Raw genomic sequence first — 17296 nt, 5'->3', positions numbered from 1 at the left:
CTATATTGATATTAACTCCAACTTCTCACAGAGACAAGGAAATGAGCCTGAAGATACAGTGTTAATTCTTAATACGCAGCTCTTAACGTGTAGTCTGAAAGGAAACTCAGACCTTGGAAGAAAGAGATGAAGGCGATAGTTTTTCCAGATTTATACACTTAAGCAATGACCAAGTGGATACTAGAAATCCCATCTTCACACACCCCATCCAGTGCTTTCTCAACCAGATTATAGGGATCCATAAAAGTAAAATACTGTAATATTGACCTACAAGTGACTTGAAGAACCTGGGTCATTTCCTTATGCATATTCATTACTCATCATGTTATACAATTTTTAATTTAATAAAAGTTATATATTTGATATGTATAGGTAAAAACACCTTGATAGCTTTTTATTCACATTAATTAATTGCAATTGCACCATTTTAAAAATACAGCTTCACTGTCTGTTTTAGACACTCCAACCGGTTAGCTATATTTAGATGTGAGGGGGAGGCAGAGTAATTCTTAAAGGGTTCTATGTTTCTTACAACTGACTTGACTGACAGTCCTTAAGTGCTATTTCTTTCAAAGCAAATATGACTCACAGCCCTTAGGTAGAGTGTGTGCACAGGCTAGAAATATTGATCTGTCCACATCCTAGAAACATTCAAACACAATAAAAAAGAATTTTTAACTTAATTCTGAATAATGCAATAGCAAAAACATATGAACAGGACAAAATCGACAATGGTAATGTATCTGTAATGCTTTATAATGTCAAGGATTTAATTTAAACTCAAGAAACAGCAACTCTCTTTCCAGCTCGAACTCGCCCTCTTCAGCTTAACTGTGACAGTTCTTAGAACAGGAGGTGCCTAAAGAAACTAATTTAAAGATATAAATAATATGCATTTATTTAAGTCATTGAGTACCAAGTACCCACTTTGTGAGTGACTCTAGTCACCAGCTTAAAATTTAGAAATAAGAGCAACCAGCAGGCAGTTTGGTTTGGTAAGACTTCCCTTTAGAGTTTACTGATAATGGAATGAAGAAATGTTCCCCATTACTCCACATCAACACTGGCGAGAGCTCTGTGGAGGAAGAGGCAGGTTTCAAAAGGTAACCCAGGACCCTGAGGTTCCAGTCAATAGATGCTCCCCTCCCTTGTGTTTCCTGAGCTACTTGGAAACCCCTTTTTCTTCTTGCCCATGGCCAGCCTTCTTGCTACAATTATTTCTGGTTCCCACAGAAGGCAACAGAAAATAATCAATACTGCTGTGGGTTACAAAACATGAAGTTTTCTCAGATTTGGCACCACAGAGGTGCCAGCAGCTGGATTCCTCTTCCTTCCAGCAGTGATTCAGTGACAGATTTGCAGGCTACACTTCTGTCACTCATTACCTTGAGTAGTATTTTGTGTTTTTTTTTAAGTTAAGTTTTCTACAATTAGCTCTGCTTCCATTTAATAAATGTATATAATCCTTTCCTGGGGTAATGCAGATATGCTTCCATCAGTTACATGACTTGGAGAGCAGATGTCATTGAACGAGAGAAAAATGGACTAGAGGTGGGAATTACTGGTGAGTGTGAGTTGACAAAGAATGACATCCCCAACAGGCAATTTCCATGCCTGCTGACTTCTGTTTCCCAGCCCAGTCCCTCTGCAGGTCATTGCCTTCCTTTCTTACCCAATCCTTTCCCAGTATCCCCTAGCATTGTTTGGCTCTTCCCATATAGATCAGAGTAGCAGCTGGAAAAATATCTGCTTAGCCTTCATCTATATACTGTAATCAGCCCAGTCCTTAGACACAGATAATTTCAGGGCTTGTATTTAAGAAGTTTAATCTCCATACTAAATCAATTTATTTTCTATCATAACACTGTGACTAGTGCAACCAAGTTTCCCCAAGACTGTGTTCCTATCCCTGACCACCTTTATTAGCTGGGCCCTCACCTAATGGCAGACACTGTATGTTTGCATGCCACCAAAATTCATTTGTTGAAGGCTAATTTTTAATGTAATCATATGTGGAATGGAGGTAATTAGGTCATGAGGGTGGAACCCTCATGATGGGATTAGTGCCCTTATAAGAAAAACACCAGAAAGATGATTTCTCAGTCCACTAAGAGAGGATATAGCAAGAAGGCATCCATTTGAAAACCAGGAAGAAGGCCTTAACCACAAACTGAATCAGCTGGCATGAACTTGGACTTCCCAGCCTCCAGAACTGCAAGGAATACATGTTTATGGTTTAAGTCATCTAGTCTATGATATTTGTTATAGCAGCTTAGACTGACTAAGACATCTAGTTTGATCCCAATCCCTACATCTGGGTTCCTGACATGTACTACTGAAGAGCAGAATACCTGCTTCTTTGATCTCTGCCAGTTGTCCACTGTGTATGGCCTGTAATAACTACCTGTTCCACCTCTGCTTAAGGTAACATATGAGTTTCACTCGAACCTTGGTTTATATCATGTCTGTTCTTTCCCCTTTGACTCATCTCCCAATTTCAGATTCCCTTTCTGTATTCACATCCTTATCCTCCTATGGCTAGATTAATACTCTGGTTTTAATCCTATTTTAGAAGCCCTGGCGGTATCGATGAATTTATGGTCCTGCTCTTTGTCTCTTCAGCCCTATACTCCAGGTATAACAAGTGCCATATAAGCAATAAAACCATAAAAGATAATAGTAACTTATACCTGTTAAATACCCGGTAGGTATTAGGAACTCTTTTTGTTTGTTTGTTTTTTGAGACGCAGTCTTGCTCTGTTACCCAGGCTGGAGTGCAGAGGCGCAATCTCAGCTCACTGCAAGCTCCGCCTCCCAGGTTCTCGCCATTCTCCTGCCTCAGCCTCCCAAGGAGTTGGGACTACAGGCGCCCGCCACCACGCCCAGCTAATTTTTTGTTTTTAGTAGAGGCAGGGTTTCACCGTGTTAGCCAGGCTGGTCTCCATCTCCTGACCTCGTGATCCGCCCACCTCGGCCTCCCAAAATGCTGGGATTACAGCCATGAGCCACTGCGCCCAGCTGGCTAGGAACTGTGTTTTTAAGTTTTATGTTAACATGTACAACCACCTTTTCATTTATGCAGGGCTGATAGCCAGCTGATGGGCATATGAATATAGCATTCCCAGCTGTGAAAATACTGCAATGCTTTCTCACGGGTTAGTAAATAGCCACTGCCCCAGTCTCCCAAAGACCTCCCAACTGACTTCCAAGTCTTCCAGGCTTTCTTACCATCAGCTGCTCCCAAGCCCCATAATCCAACAATCAAAAGGTTGATTCCTGGCACAGTTCTCTGGCCAGTGTTGATTCTGATTGGTTGCTGCCATGCCATGCTCGCTGTCAATTGTTTTCAATATCAGCTCCTCATAATCCATATTATGCCTAATCTACATATCAGTAAATTGAAGCTCAGAGAAGTATACTCACTCAAGGTCATAAATTAGTAAATGGTAAAGCACAGCCTCAAACCTATATCTTCCTATCTTTGTAGACTATTCTGTTTCCCCTATACCAGATAGTTCATAGATGCAAAGAGGAGTTCCCCAAACTTGCCTGATAGCAAGAGTAAGTGTTTTGATGAAATTACAGCTTCCCGGGCCACTCCCCCTGGAGATTCTGATCCCAACCAGTCTAGTTCAAGGCTAGAATTGATGTTTACAAAAAGGTGAATTTTATGGTTATACAACCTTTGAAACACTGCACAGGGGCATTTTCCTTCAGAGTATAATTTGAGAATGACTGGAAACATTGTATTATCTTCACGTTTTAAGTGAGCAAGTAAAGACTGTATCACAGTTCCCAACTTGGAGGAAATGTTTTTTGAATAAAATGGGATGTGTGTTTCAGGCGGCAGGCTACTTGGTGGTTATTTTAGATGGGGTGGTGTAATTTAAAAGTACAGGCAATCTTTGACAGGTCTGGAAACATCGTTAGTGACAATCAGTGATGAGAAGAATGAAGCAAGATTTCGGTTTACCAATAGTTCAAATGAAAAGGACATAGAATGAAAGCTAAAGCTAAAATAAAAGTAATTTCATGAAATGTAGAAAGGGGGCACTGAGTTTACTGAGGAAAATTTTCTAACTCTAAAAACCATTAATTTACCCAAATAACAATACAGAATGTACTTTGCAGAACAATAACCTGTAAAAAAAGAACTTAAAGGAGATTACATGTATAATGTTACCTGTGATGGCCATTGGTGCTTTGTCTCTGCGTGTTGCCATCATTCTGCAGTGGTGTATTTTCTGTTAATGTCTGACAATATGGTTTGTCACATAAAGCCTTTTTAGTAGCATCCCTCTCTGGACACTTCTCTCCCATTTCTGCTGTTAGCCAAAGTTAATCATGAAACATAAAAAGGTATCCAGAAAAAGGCAAGTACAGTATCACATATTAATTGCACACAGCAGGTTTATGATGCAATTCTCTTTCACATGATGAAAAGGCTAAGAGAAAAAAAAAAACAGAGAAAAAAGAGCAAAATAGATGAGCAATTGTCTCTAGTCTTGTCTTCTAATAGGTACTGATTCATTAAATATTTCTGAGGGCAACAGGGTCATCTAACCCAATAGAACCTCCTAAGATGTTCTTCCTAACATGTAAATCAGCAATAAGCAGGAGAAACCTACAATGGAGCTGAAATTTACTACCACAGGACGTGGCCCAAGCTGGGTTGGTTCTCTTCCAAGTGACAACCCCTGCCAAACAATTTAACACCTGCTGCAGTTATCAGCACACATATTTCCTTAGACAACTGAGAAACAACTCACTGGATAAACCAATAAGTAAAATAAAGTGCCAAACATATCCTCAGCAGAGGCTGATAAAAACAACATTTAAATAAATGTAACTGAATACTTCCAAATGGCACACCTGACAATGACAGGAAAGCATAGGAGTGGGAGCCTTAGGGAGGAAAACAATATATTAGGCTTTTTTAATTTTTCTATAATTCTACAAAGCCAAACCCATATCTAACCACACCCTCATTATCTGCAAACAATGTGACTTCCTACCCTGGGGTGAAGAAATATGAAATGAAATAAAACAATAGCAATAGCAATAGCAAACCTTAGAACTGCGTGGCACAGGGGACCTGGAATAAAGAATGTTGCCCTCCCTGATCTATTTGAGTAAAAATCAAAGCTTTTCTTCATTTATTTGTTAGTTGGATTTTTCCCTCCTCTAGTACTTAACACCTGTACGAAAGTCCCTGACTCTAGAGGCAGGGCTTATCTAATGAGGTGTGTCTACACAATTGGAAGCCCAATTCTAAATGAAAATTGCACTGTGCTGTGAGCACAATCCCTCCAGGTTGGAGACAGCATTTATAAAGCAGCAGGGTTGGTAGCCAGTGTTTTCTCTTTAAGAAGGGGCCTGTAGGGTTACCACAGTTGGGAGAGAGAGAGGCTGACCTAGAGCTATGGGCTAACGTGATAATTCTCCTCCAAATTAGTCATATTTCTCCAGGTTACTTTCATAGATAGTGAGCAAAGGCAGATATAATCCCTTTCCTAATTGTAAACCAGCACAAGCCTAATTATATTCCCATTTACCCCAGATACTCTAAAATCATAGGCTTTCTGTTTGCTAATTCCTCTTATTCATGGTTTTATGACTCTGGAGGAGGCTTTGGGGAGTACAAATGGAAAAACAGTGCAGTGAGTTAGTTCCACATAGACATTAACTATGAAAAAGTAATGGCATGGAGGAGAAAAGTGGGTGGAAAGAAAAAATCTCATATTCAGTTTACTCTGATTTCAATCCAAACTGGATGAGTGTTTTGAAGCCTTGTCTAGTAAGCACAGTAGCTGAGGCCATAGTTGCAAGAGTACACAGCAGTGTTTTAGTCATCGAGGCTGTATTTGTTAACAATTAAACAGCCTTTCTGTGAGAAACTTTACTCCCTTTATCTTAGAATGCCTATTATCTTTACCTTAGTGGACATTTAAAATTTATGTAATTTTTGAGTATTTTTATGTCAACCTGTTAACACTAGCCTGAGGAGGGCTCCACGCACCAAAGCTTACGGGGTCATGCTAAAGACCATAAGGTGTTAGGAACAGACAAGTAGGACAAAGGGTGATGGTTGCAGTGGCAACCAGATTCATTCAAGTCTTATAATGTTACCTCCATCTTCCTTTCTCCCATCCTCATGCACTGACAGTGCACATGTGTGCACATGTGTGTATGTGTGTGTGTGTAAGAGAGGAAGAGAGAGTTATCAAACTACATAATTCTTTTTTTTTTTTTGAGACGGAGTCTAGCTCTGTTGCCTAGACTGGAGTGCAGTGGCGCGATCTCGGCTCACTGCAAGCTCCGCCTCCTGGGTTCACGCCATTCTCCTGCCTCAGCCTCCGGAGTAGCTGGGACTACAGGCGCCCGCCACCTCGCCCGGCTAATTTCTTTTTGTATTTTTAGTAGAGACGGGGTTTCACCGTGTTAGCCAGGATGGTCTCGATCTCCTGACCTCGTGATCCGCCCGCCTCGGCCTCCCAAAGTGCTGGGATTACAGGCTTGAGCCACCGCGCCCGGCCCAAACTACATAATTCTTGATGGAAAAACGAACACTCTAAAATAGGTTTAAATTATTTATTCTGGGTTTTTGGTGTAAGCAAATAATAAAAATCTTCCAAGTTATTGCCAAGATCACGCAATCTTTGTCTCTTAAGTTTTCCCAAGACCACACCTAAAAAGGGGGTTATGGCACCAGTGTTTGGTGTCAGTATCATGGAAGGCCAGGCATTATTTTAGTTTGCAGTTGCGAACATGTTCATTCCTGGTTGAACAGGTCAATACCAGTTCACGAGATAGAGGAGGAACATGAATTAAGTTTGAACAGGTGCCAAGTAAGAATTCTGAAAGAAAAAAGTGTTTGCCACTTCTGGAAATGCAGGTATTTCTGGTGGAGACACATTACTTCAAAGCTATATGGGCCCAGGATTTGTTCCTCCACTGCTACAGGTCAAGGAATTTAATGGTCAGCTCCTCCAGATGATAATAAGGCCCACATTTATGCTGAAACAAACACAGCCTCACCTTACAACTTCGTAAGCAAACTGAGAACAGAACAGGGATGATGTTTTTGTGCCGCTCCCACAGCCTAGAAGGATTGCTTGCACAGGTTAAATACTCAAGCAGCATTACTCAAATTGGTAATAGAGAGCAAATTTAATAATTTTCCATGAACATTTTTGCTTTAAAACAGACAAGTTGTTTGTGTTTTATTTTTTGTTCCTTTGTGCTTTCTCGTCCAGGTCAGGAAACACTGGGAAATTGAATTTAAATTTGAAAGTTGTTTGGTAAATATGGAATCAGAGAAATCGAAATCACATGGTTTGAAAAGATGATTATTTTTTTGACGTTTAGAATAGTTCTATTTATTATTTACAATGCATGAGATATTTAATATATAATTGAGGGGGTTGAGAGGACAATTCCTAAATGGAAACTTTAACATTTTTCATAACTTTAACATTTTTATACCAAGTGGGGTAAAACAACTTTAACATTTTTTTTTTCATAACAGCTGGGGTAAAACAACATTATGTAGGTGGGGAAGAAGGTTAAGCTATGAAGGCTGGTGAGTCATTCCTCTTCACTAAGGGGTTATGGTTGCCAATGTAATCACATATTTATATACCCTTGTCAAGTTACGTTCTTTCTTTTGAATGCCATACTCCTGAAACACATTCATTCTTACCCTGCTTTTTGTTTTTTTGGATTCCACAAAACTCTATTATTTGTATTTATCGCCAGGTTTCACATTTTGATTTAATCTTTATCATTGTTTTCCTACCAATCTGCAGAATATTCTCCAAGTAAGTTGTTAATTTTAATGTTTAACTTAGGACCTTTCTCTTCTCACCTATCCTGCTGACATTCTCAGACCCTTCAACATCTCCTTCAATCTGATACACAACAGTCACAGGTAAGGCAATGGATTAAGGGCTAAGTGGATACAAACATTTATAAGCTAGGGCCCTTGCTTTCATCATGTGGTATCAAAGATGACTTGATGAACCTGTAAGAAACTCTAGAGTAGGGTGGTCACATGCATGGGCTCTGAAACCAAACTGCTTGGATTTACCTGCCTTGACATTTGCTAGCCGTGTGATCTTGAGCAAAACTAACTCAACTCCTTTGTGACTATTTCCTCGTCCATAAAAGAATGTTAATAACAGTTTCTACTTTTTAGGATTGTAGAGATAATTTGATTAGTTAATATAGCTAAATTTCTTAGAACTATCCCTGGTAAACAAACAAAGCTCAATGTATTTGCTATTATTATACACTTCTTTCTCAACTTTTAAAACCTTCATATTTACTTCTTTTTTTATTTATTTTTTTTTGAGACGGAGTCTCGCTCTGTCGCCCAGGCTGGAGTGCAGTGGCCGGATCTCAGCTCACTGCAAGCTCCGCCTCCCGGGTTTACGCCATTCTCTTGCCTCAGCCTCCCGAGTAGCTGGGACTACAGGCGCCCGCCACCTTGCCCGGCTAGTTTTTTGTAGTTTTAGTAGAGACGGGGTTTCACTGTGTTCGCCAGGATGGTCTCGATCTCCTGACTTCGTGATCCACCCGTCGCGGCCTCCCAAAGTGCTGGGATTACAGGCTTGAGTACTTCTTTTCAATTACCCATAGGCACACAGACACCTTGTAAATTATCATAATATGAGGGGTCTTCTTGTCACCTTATTCTCTGACTCTGCTAACCATGGAGATGTGGATGGGCAATAATTCTTCCTTACGTTCATTCTTTCATTCACTCAACAATTATTTATTGTCTACTCTGTGCTAGGCTCTTTTAACATTGAAGATATAAAGATAAACAAGATACATATAAAGCGTCTGGCCTCGTGAAGTTCTGCTAGAAGAGAGAAGCATTTACAAATACAATAATAAAAAGGTAGTTAAAAATGTGATACCAGATCTGTGAAGAAAATGAAAGGGGTATTGTGTGAATAAACTGCAGTAGGAAGATCATTCGTGAATGATCCAGACAAATCATGAACTTTTCATCCTGATGAGATTAGTGAAAAAGCCCAAGAAAGAAGAACAAGAAGGAAACAAAAAGAGTTTGATGTTTTAAGGAACAGAATGAAGCCCTGTGAATGGTATAAAATGAGATGGGAGACCAGGCAAGGAATCTACTTATGTGAGTAAATGGAGACCACGGTTTGGAGTTTGGATTTTACTCTAACCCAAACAGGAATTCATTAAAATTGGATATCCATATTCAGGAGAAGAAAACAGGGCTCCTACCTCTCATCACATACAAAAAAATCAAATAAAAAGGAATTGAAGACTTAAATCTAAGACCCCAAACTATGAAACTACTAGAAGAAAACATAAGGGAAACACTTCAGGCCATTGGTCAGGGGAAAGCTTTTATGAAGAAGACCTCAAAAACACAGAAAACAAAAATAGACAAATAAGATTATATCAAACTAACAAGTTTCTGCACAACAAAGGAAATAATTAACAAAGTGAAGAGACAACACACAGAATGGGAGCAAACATCTGCCAACTATTCATGCAACAGGAGTTAATATCCAGACTATACAAGAAACAAACAACTCCACAGCAAAAATAATAAATAATAATAATAATCTTATTTTAAAGTGAGCAAATAAGCTGAACAGACATTTCTCATAAAAAGTGATGCAAATGGCCAAGAAGCCTATGAAAAAATGTGCCACATTATGAATCATCAGGAAAATGCAAATCAAAACCACAATGAGATGTAATTTCATCCCCATTACAATGACTATAATCAAAAAGACAAAAAAATAAATGCTGGTGAGGATGTGGAGAAAAGGGAACTCTTACACATTGTTGGTGGGGATGTAAATTAGTTCATCTATTATGGGAAGTAGTATGAATGTTTTTCAAAAAACTAAAAACAGAACTAACGTATGATCCAGCAATCCCACTACTCAGTATGTATCAAGAAAAAAAAAGGGACATTAGTATGTCAAAGACATATCTCTACTCCTATGTTGATTGCAGCACTATTTGCAATAGCCAAGATATGGGAACAATCTAAGTGTCCATCAATGGATGAATAGATAAAGAATATGTGGAATATATAGACACAATGGAATACTATTCAGCCGTAAAGAACAAAATCCTGTCACTTGAAGCAACAAGAACGAGCTTGGAAGACATTAAGTTAAGTGAAATAAACCGACTAAAAATAATAATAAAAGCAAAAAAGAAAGACACATACCACACATTTTCATTCATGTAGATTATAACAGATGATCTCATAAAAGTAAAGAGTAGAATAGATTACTAGAGACTGGGAAGGATAGTGCAGAGAGGGGATAAGCAGAAATTTATTAACAGATGCAAAATTGCAGTTAAATAGGATTAAGTTCTGTTAGAGTCACCCTACAGTGTTTTATAGCACTGTAGGATGACTATAATGAACAATTTACTTTATAATTTCAAATAGCTAGAAAATTGGATTTTGAATGTTCTCAACACAAAGAAATAATAAATGTTTGGATGGATATGCTATTTACCCTAATTTGATCATTACACATTGTATACATGTATCAAAATACTACACTGTACCCCATAAATATGTACAATTGTTCTGTGTCAACTAAAAATAATAATAAAAGCAAAAAGGAATTCCTAAAAAACAAAACAAAACAAAACAAAACAAAACAAAACAAAAAACCGGAATCCATTGAAGGGGTCTAAATATGGTCTCTGGGCCAAGAGGTGAACAGACTGCAGGGGAGAAAAGTGAAAATAGGAGTCCCAGCTGGAGGTCAGTGCCATTGTGAAGGCCATGTAGAGGAGACAGGCAGACAATTTAAGATGCATTCTTGAGGTAAAGTGGACAGTGCACCTTTCGAGTAAATGGGTGAGCTGAGAAGCTATTTTCCCAGTGAACCAGGAAGTGAGGTAGGTAGATGAGTCGTCCAAGGCAGTGGGGAAGGAGGTGCTTGAAATCGATTTGTATATTTATATTATAAAGTAAATGAATTAAGAGAATTAAGAGAAAAAAATTGGATCCTGAATCTGAACTTATTTGCAAATTATTATACCTTATCAAAAAGGTATTTTATGGACAATACTATAAAGATGGTAATGTTTATTTTTAGCATTACAATCCACACCTTTAAAATTATGAATAATTTGTGAGAGCTTGCTGTAAACTAAGTACCCTTCATCCATTTTCTCATTTAATTCACAAAACAGCCCTATAGACATTTATTATAATTATACCCAATTTTATGGATGCAATGAAATTGAATCTCAGTGAAGTCACATTTCCAAGGCATTAGAGCCAGGTAGCACACAGCTGGGTTTGAACCCAGGTCACCAACCCAACAGCCTGAGCTCTTAACTAAATAGAACACTATTACTCCCTTTTACATCACCGATCACACCCTGCTTCCCCCAAACACACACACACAGATACAAGCACATATACATCCACGTTGCCTTGTAATCAAAATCTTCACTTACTTACTCTAATTTGATAAATTACATCTTTCAACAGTAGAATCACTAATTGTGAAAATCAAGCTTAAGCAAGGCAGTAGAAGAGATACTTCTTGAAACACAGCAGCCTTATTTGTGCCTCTGATAGCACATCATACCCAGCCCTGTGGATAAATGTGGCCTTAGCCAGGAAAGGATAAATGATCGATGATTTGGAAGAAATAAATGACAGGAGCGTTAAAATGTTTTAGGGCAAGGGACATTCAAATAAATGCTATTGGATGATTTATTCTCCAAAAGGTGTTACATTCACTGCTGAAACACACCTACATGTCTGCTAGAAATGTGGTCGTAAAAAATCTATGTGTATAAAAAATTTACACTGTAGCAAGCTGACCTCAACCCTTCATTTACTAACGCCGCCACCTTAGCTGCAAGCACACATTCTCAAGTTCCACCTAGATTTCAACACCCGGATGTCCCACAGCTACCTCAAGAAGAATATATTCAAAATTCAGCTCATTACCTTCTCTCCAAACATCTAATATTTGAAATCCCAGTTAACATATCATTTCAGCAGTTTTCAACGCTATAAGCTTCATAGTTTTCATAATCGCCTCTCTTACCCTCATTCAGTTCTCCAATTACAATCCCACGCAATAGCAAGTATGGACAATTCATCTCCCTTAATTGTCTCACAAATGTACCTACCCCTCTTTACCATCTTCATTGACTCCTATAGTTCAAGTCTTCAGCATGACTCAAGCAAAATATCTTAGCCCTGGTTTTCTAAAAATCAGAGTTTAAGGCAAAGCATCAGGGCTAAAATGTTATTGAGAGGAAGAGTGAAGGAAAAAGAAAAGTGAGGCAAGAAAGGAGGAAAAGCAAAAATAAGATGATCTGTTACCGAACTGGCCACAGCTTCTTGAGGAAGTCTAGACAATGCCTCAGTTCCACAAGGTGGAAGGAAAGCACTGCTAGAAAAAAATCTAGGAGAGAGGAAGAGTAAGCAGATGATCTGATCCTGTCTTGTATCTCTCAGTGGTCAAAGTCCACCTCTTGGGGCTTTATTTTTCCTACACTTCTATTATAGTTTCTTTCTCCCACCCTGGACAGCCACCAAAGAAATTAAGAGTCTCCAGGCATGCATGCAAGTAGGACCTAAGCACTGAGCTACTATAGCTTTGCCATAGAATTGTAGTGAATGAGATGAAGGTTGCCCTAAAGCTCAGCCCTAAATTCCTGGGGAGGATACAAACAATTGGAAGTATTAGGAGATGGGATGACTGAGGCTGCAGCCCAGGATGGTGTGAGCAGTTGCTCTTTAGGACCAATCCAGATAGAAAGCAAGGCAAACGACTGAAGTTGGAGTGGGTATGCAAGGGAGTCAGGCTGATATGAAATGACACGTAAATTGAGTCTGATAAAATTCACTGAGTGCCACTCCATTCTGCTTACACTCTCTAATAACATATGAATCTTATATGTGAGCAAGGTGCCCTTACTTCTTCCATGGAGGGGAGGTAAAAAATTGTAATCTTCCAAGATTGAGCCAGTTGCCATCTTCTAAAACAACGTACAGAGGGTTCGCAACCCAAGCTACACTTGTAGCTGCTTTAGCTGATCCGAAAACCCTACTGACATTCATCACCTCTCCCTTCCCTTACCCATTCTAGACTTTCTTTGTCCTTAGCCAGAATTCCAGCTGATCTGGATTTCTTGTTTCATAAGGTGACCCAGACCTTCATTCTGGAAGGATCTGAAGTCTTAGTCACCTTGTCATTGTCAGGCTGTTATTGCTACCACTGCCTGTTAACAAATATCAGAGGGCATAGAAGCACCAAGGGAAGAGCCAGTGAGTCCCCACATCCTTCCCCCATTGTGTAGTAGAAACCCTAGTTCCTGATAGTAGTAGGGATCAATTAGCCTAATCTATAGTGTAACTCCTTTTTGCCTGATGATCTACTGGCAGGGAAATCCTAAAGTAGCCAAGCAGTATGTAGAGATTTCAGTTCCAACCTAACAAAGCCTAACTTTTCTAGGATAAGAGACATGTGGGAGAATGGAAGTGCAGTGAGAATGAACAAATCCTACGTATCTCTTTTTTCTTCATCTTAAATATTCTTGCTATCAGGGACACAGTTCCATGTTCAGGCTGTAGGTGCAGCACATATATTGCACTAACCTCTTAAAAGTTGCCCCTGAGCTGGTGCCTTAACTGAGCCTATTCCTCATTTTATCAAGCTGTCTATATACAAGTTATGAGGAACACACATCAATTTCTTGTGAATGAGCCCAGTGGTGCACCTCCTTTGCCAAAAAATGGATCTCTGGGCCCAAAACAATGTTGTGTGGGAAACCATGTCAATGGATAAGGCTTTCTGTAAAGGCTTGGAATATAAGGCCGGGATTGCACTGCAGGCAGGAAAAACAAACTCACTATATTTGTTTTCTATTAAAGCTGTGACAAATTATCACAATTTACTGGCTTAAAACAACACAAATTAATTATCTCACAGTTCTATAGATCAGAAGTCCAATATGGATCTCACTGGTCTAGGATCAAGTCAATAGGATACATTCCTTTCTGCATTTCTCTACAAGAAGAATCTGTTTCCTTGCTGTTTCTGGCTTCTAGAAGCTTCCCACATTCTTTGACTCATGATCCCCTTATCTATCAAGGTTGAGCTGAGTCCTCACATTGGTATCTCTCTTCTGATTCTGTCTTCCAAGTTTAAGGACCCTAATAATTAGCTATTAAGCAACCTGAAAAATCCAGGATACTCTTCTCTCTCTCTTTTTTTTTTTTTTTTTTTTTTTTGAGGTGGAGTCTTGCTCTGTCACCCAGGCTGGAGTGCAGTGGTGCTATCTTGGCTCACTGCAAGCTCCGCCTCCCAGGTTCCAGTCATTCTTCTGCCTCAGGAGTGAATCCAGTGAATCCCAGTCGAGTAGCTGGGATTACAGGCACACGCCACCATGCCCGGCTAGTTTTTGTATTTTTAGTAGAGATGGGGTTTCACCATGTTGGCCAGACTGGTCTTGAACTCCTGACCTCAGGTGATCCACCCATCCTCCCAAAGTGCCGGGATTACGGGTTGAGCTACCACACCTGGTCAACTGTTCTCATCTTAAGGTCAGCTGATTAGTAAGCTTAATTCCATCTGCAACCTTAATTCTCCTTTGCCACAGGACCTAACTTGTTCACAGGTTTTGGGGATTGGATGTAGATATGTTTGGGGAAGAGAGGAGCATTGTTCTGTCTGCCATATCCATGTCTGGAATAATGTTTTTGGTCTCAGTCACTAATACAGGCCAAAAATTGTCCAGTATTTACAAATTCACATTATTTGACCTATTATTGCTTCTGGTAATGATGAACTGCCCCCTCCAAGAGAGAAGAGGATCAATGTAATTGACCTGGCACTATGTGGGCTGGCCATTCCCTCCAAAAAATGGTGCCAATTCAGGGCTAAGTTATTACTCACTTCTGATAGCAAATTGTGCATTCCACACTGCCAGTAGCTAGATTAGCCTTCATTAAGAGGATGGCCGTGTTGTTGAATTCATTTTTAGACTCCATCTCTGCCTCATAGCCACTCAGGTTACAGGCCCACTAGAGAAGTACTGGGTACTAAGAGCAGTGCTGTATAACTACAGGACAGGGCCACTTGTTCACCTTGGTATTTACAGTCCGTGCTGAGGTGATGCTTTCTAGTGAGCAAGAGAAACAAAGGTTTACTCACCTTATGCCCCTCCTCAAAGACCTACCTCCCAATGTGTTGTCCTTATTCTTTTAGGATTATTCCTCCGCAACCTCTGATCTGCTGGAGAAGTCCAGGAACCAACCACTAGCCAGGAGTGTCTGAATGCCTGTAACTCAATTCACCTTGTCTCTAGACAAGGTGGACAACCAGGTGAACTGCTGATGTTTCTGCCCAATATGAGAAGTTTCTGTTAACACATTCTTCGAGGACCACTTCTAAGTGGTGCTGTAATGGAAAAGCAATTCATTTCTAGATTAGCGCCTATATAACTTGCCAACCCATCTGTGAAACAGGACAAAGTTATTCTTTCCTCCTTATTAATTGCTCATAAGGAAGCCCCATAAAGTCATAGATATAGATTACAGGAGAGGCATTGGTACATCGGGTGTAAGTGCCTTGGAAGTCTGAGCCCAATGTATTTCATGTGCTCAGGTCCAGTTCTGAAGGTACATCTTCCGTGCTACAACGGTTTGCTGCTGTGTCCACTTGACATTATGATGTCTGAGGTACACAGACACTTAATTCATGATGGGTAACTCTGGTCCCATCCTCATTTTTTATACCGTGATCAGCCACTCAGTCTCTCTCAAGGTTCTACAACGCACTGGGAGCTCCAGAGCCCTAGAGGCCTGCACCAAGACTCTCCTCCTGGACCATCCTTCTTTACAGTGATTGTTACTTCTAGCACTATTGGAACTGCTGGGTCATTTGGTCCAAATGGTAGGGTGGCTTGTGCTGCAGCCTGCACCTATGACAGAGGCCATTTTTGTACTGTGCTCAATTATAAACTGGCAGTTTTCCAAATCACCCTGCTAAATAAGTAACATATACTGCCTTCCAAATGCAAATGGGTCTACTAGTACTGGGTCTTTTAATGATAAGAGATGCAAGATGCAGCCTTCTTAGTGATAAGAGGTACAAGTCCTTTATCAAGAGATTTCCCAACATGCTCCAGACCACTGGGCTCCTGAGCATTTCACTGAGGTATAAGGCCCTGAATCTTTCTGGGGTTTTTCTTTTCTCCCCTTTGTCATACATGTTTTATGAAAGCATCTAGGTTATTTGCCTCCTCTTACTCACGAGTTCCAGTTAGCATGATGTCATCAACATAGATGAACAATGTGACAATCTAAAGAATGTCAAAATTATATGGGTCCCTGTATTAGTATAAAAAGCACTTGAGTTGTATAACCCTGTGCAAGAGAGTGAGGGGTACATACCGATGGGGATCTAACAGGAAACATTCACCAAATCAATAATTGCATAGCAAGCACCACAGGCTATGTTGATCTACTGCAGTAAAAAGTTATAACCCAGATACTGTGTTGGGGTTTCCAAGTTTATAGTGATTCTTTTTTAAAATAATTTGTCATGGTTTATCAGGTTATTGCAAAGGCCAGACAGGTAAATTGAGCAGAGATAGGAAAGAAACTGCTATGCCTCAGTGCTTCAAGTATTTAACAAAAATGCTAATCTCTACAATCCCCTCTGGAATGCAATATTGCTTCTGGATGCACTGTGTGGTCCAAGGGATGGGGGCAGGTACAGGAACTCCCATATGATCCTTCCTGTCATGATAGTCCTTACTCCACAAATCAGAGAACCACTGATAGAATTCTGTTGGCAGCTAAGTCCATCTATCCCAATTATACCTTATGGGAATGGGAAATGACCACAGATTGGATCCGTGGACCTACAGGACCAGTTATGAGACAGTCTTGGACTGAAAATCCATTTATCAACCGCCTTCCATAAGCCCCCATTCTACCTGAGTGTCCATGATGGCATATCACATAAGATCACAAATCTAATATTTTTGAAAAATTTTTGTACTCCTTTTTTACTGCCCAGTTCAGAGGAGAATTTACTAGATGTACATGTGATGGTGCTATGGTGTGTTTCTTAAAGGGATTTGACCGCTCCTTCAATCAATGAGATATAGATCTACAAATTGACTTGGATTTGTAAACTGAATGAGGGACGTCAATTTTCCATGGTAGCAACTAAGTTCTCCTTGCCACTGTCTTTATTTTTATTTTTTATACACAAAATGAGCAATACATTACCTGTTC

The sequence above is a fragment of the Macaca thibetana genome, chromosome 11 (assembly GCF_024542745.1).
Source record: "Macaca thibetana thibetana isolate TM-01 chromosome 11, ASM2454274v1, whole genome shotgun sequence".
NCBI classification, from domain to species: domain Eukaryota; kingdom Metazoa; phylum Chordata; class Mammalia; order Primates; family Cercopithecidae; genus Macaca; species Macaca thibetana.
This window is presented reverse-complemented; position numbering follows the sequence as displayed.